General features: G+C 35.6%; 1 pseudogene; it reads left to right on the forward strand.

The window, feature by feature from the left end:
* Positions 1-1253: 1253 nt before the first annotated feature.
* Positions 1254-1788, forward strand: LOC129076469 (olfactory receptor 51A7-like; annotated as a pseudogene).
* The last annotated feature ends 1856 nt before the right edge of the window (positions 1789-3644 follow it).

Raw genomic sequence — 3644 nt, forward strand, 5'->3', positions numbered from 1 at the left:
CTTCCTCTTGATTTAATATAATACTATTATGTCTTTCCCACATCAGAAGTATTCTACAGTTGTAAACTATCATTTTTAATGCCCAAATTGTTGCCCAGTTTGAATAAAGAGAGAAAGCAGTATGTTTGTTACCCAAAATAGTAAATATAATTAAATATAAAATATCCATGTGGTTCTGCTCTAAATTTCTCATGTTTTTCTCTAAGAGATTGATAAAAATCTTAGATTTAATCACCTAAAAATTCCTAACTACATCCTGCTATCATCCAAGTGTTCTTCTGTATCAAGATTCTAGAGGGGGCAGGAATCATGAGGGGAAAAAGCAAATTTATTGGTTGCCTCTTGTCAATATATAATTTTTCATATGTAGGCTGTTCTTTTCTGGTTCTTTGATGAAAACTGAGCAGGTATCTTGGTATTTCAGGTAATTTTTAGGTAATGGGAAGTCTTAAGGTCAATTTAGTTTTAAGAAGGGCAATGGAAAACTTCCAACATCTAATTAATAACCACTTCAATCTTTAGTTAAAAGTTAGATTTTTCTGTCTGCAATGAGAGATGTGATGCTAAGGTAATATGCCTTGCAATCTCCATTTTGAGAAGTGCTTTAAAAATATTTATCACATATAATCTTATATTCAACTTATACAGTAACTAAACTATTAAAAATAAAGTTTTTCCCTCAGCCAATTTAGCATCCAGCATTTCTCCACAATGACTAATTCTACTGCCTTTTTCTATTTATGTTATGCATGCATTTAATTTTATTCACCTCATTCAATGTAGAAAAAAGTAAGATTTCCCTTCTTTCCCAGGTTAACGTAGATTGTACCTTCACCAATAGAAAGGAGAATGTGTTTTTATTTCAAATCTTCTCTCTATTCATCTCTCCTTTGTCCAGTCAATGATCTTACCCTTAGAAGACACATATATATCCAGTTGTCATATCAACATTTGTTGAAAAGGATGGAGTTGGTATTAAAATTATTTAATAACTACAGATCTGATTGTAGTAAGTGATGTTTCTATTTTCCTCCTATACTAATCCATACAGTTTCCAAATTTAGAGAGTTTTCTAATGTAAGATAATGTCCTATAGGAAATAGTGACTGAGGGATTCATTCCTTCTTTCTATATCCTACAGCCAAGAAAGCCTAACAAAAATGAAGAAATCATACAAATTTGATCCAATCTATTTAAGCCATTGCAGGAAGTCTCTTCTGAGACCCACATCCTGATTCTATCACACTCCTGCAATGTCAGTCTTGAACATCTCTGAAGTGGAGATCTCTACCTTCTTCCTCATTGGGATCCCAGGAATGGAACATGCTCACACTTGGGTCTCCATCCCCATTTGCCCCATGTACCTCACTGCCATCCTGGGGAACTGCAGCATCCTCTTTTTGATAAAAACGAAGACCTCTCTGCATGAGCCTATGTACTATTTCCTCTCCAGGTTGGACTTTTCTGACCTCAGACTGTCCATCTCCTCGCTTCCAACCATGCTAATTTTCTTGTTCAATTCCACTGAAATTTTCCCTAATTTCTGCTTTGCACAAGAATTTTTTGTTCATGGATTCCCAGCTATGGAGTCATCAGTTCTTCTTATCATGTTGATCATTTTATAGCCAACCACACCTTCTGAGCTACACCTCCATTCTGATGAGTAACAGAGTCATTAAAAGTTGCCTTGCATTTGCTATAAAAAGCATCTTATTGGTCTTCCCTCTTTTCTGTATTCTAAACAGGCTGAGATTCTGTAAGAAAAGCCTTCTACCTCACTCCTATTGATAAGGGCAAGATGACTTAAGAGGAGCTGCCTAGCCAGAGACCCCCTCCCAGGTTAACTGTAAATCATTGCTTATCTGCTTCTGTAGCCCGTTTTCACATCCCTTCACCCGCCTGGGTAGCACATCAATCTCCCACCTGAATGCTAATCCCTTCCCCCACCTGGGAAGCCCATCCATTTCCCGCCGGAATGCTAGGGCTTATAAACCCCTATCTAACCCCGATTCGGGGCTCAGAATTTGGAGACTGCCTCCTCTGAGCCCGCGTGTGTGAATAAAGGCCTACTCCGTTCCCTGAATCATGTCTTGAGTCTGGCTTTCCGTAACACTATCATGTGCATTTATCTGTGAATTTCATCAGAAATTCAAATAAAGCACTAGAAATGCCCTTGTCCTCCAGTATTGCAAAGTAAACTTGGAGATATGAGCCTCATGTGTAGAAGACAAATAAAATTAAATATAAAAACAATTAATACAAAAACATTTCATTCATTCATATTTTCAAGCTTCTGCAATACATTTAGATAATTCTTTCTATTGATATACATATTGGTTCATCTGTCCCTCATCAATGTTTCTCTAGCATATGTTATTTACCTCTGCCGTAGCCCTAACCAACAGTATTATTTATTGTCTTATGCTACATTAACATGTAAGTAACTTAAAGGGCAGATTTTACCTTTTAATTTTGTCAGTGCCCATCAAAGTAGCTGGAACATGTTTTGTTTTTTTTTATCCTTATCAAAAGCATACCAGTCTTAAGGTTTAGCCAATTTTGAAGTTGTTAATAAAAGGTATGCTAGAGTGGGGGGGGGCAGGGTGAGCAGAGCAGGGGAGAGCAATGGGGGAACATTGGGACAACTGTAATAGAACAACAATAAAAAAAAAGAAAAAAATGTAGTCTAGAAAACCAAAATAATCAATTAGATTGTGTCTGAGAAACCTATTAATATAGAGTTCACTTGTTCTGTTAATTACATAAGACAGAAATGAAAATAAAAAATAGCAAGAATAGTATTCAAAATAAATAAGAAATGGAGAAATTTCATTCATGTGAGATCTAGTGAAGCTCTCACTAAAGGTTCCCTAACTAAACTTAGACTGATTTTGTATAACTACTAGTATCATTAAATAAGATTCAACTCTTCAAATCAAAATTCCTCTATAAGATAGACCCTTCCTCATTACTTGTGGCATAAAACAAAGTGACAGTATTTTAAGTGACTAAAACATTTTTGAGTATGAAGTAAAAGTTGCAAGAACAAGGAGTCCTGTGCCATTCTAAAATTCTTAAAGAAATCTTTAACATCGCCAGCGTGCTCTCTTTTCACCTCTCCGTGCTTTTATCAGTATTTTGAATGAAGCTAATCCACATGATGAAAAAAATGGTCATAAAATGAAGAAATAAGAGCTGGGAGGGCACTGCTCCCATTTCAACTTGAGGAAACAGAGAACTCCACTCTTGGCTCCACTTAGTGATTTAGTGAAAGAACTGCATAGTGCACCTTACTTAACATCCATCCTTAAAACAGAACTGATCTTGACATTCACAGATTCAAAGTTAACATGACTGGTAAAACTGGGCCATGTGTCAATCCAAGTGGCATTACCAGAGTCGCTGTGATAAGAGTAAACAAAAGTTTCTTTTCCTAGAAGTTTTGGAGAAGTGGCATTTGGTAGGAATAAACAAAACAAAACTAAATAAATGTAAACAAAACAAAATGAAACCAGTATTTGTGTACAAAATCTTGAAAGATGGCAGAATGACATCAGTGAGAACTAATGGTATCCAGAATATTGTTTAATAGAAATAATGAGTAAATAATACATAAAAAAAATCAGTCAACATATTAGCCAGTA

This window comes from Pteronotus mesoamericanus, unplaced genomic scaffold (assembly GCF_021234165.1).
Source record: "Pteronotus mesoamericanus isolate MK-2021 breed Mesoamerican mustached bat unplaced genomic scaffold, CSHL_Meso_final contig_591, whole genome shotgun sequence".
Taxonomy (NCBI): domain Eukaryota; kingdom Metazoa; phylum Chordata; class Mammalia; order Chiroptera; family Mormoopidae; genus Pteronotus; species Pteronotus mesoamericanus.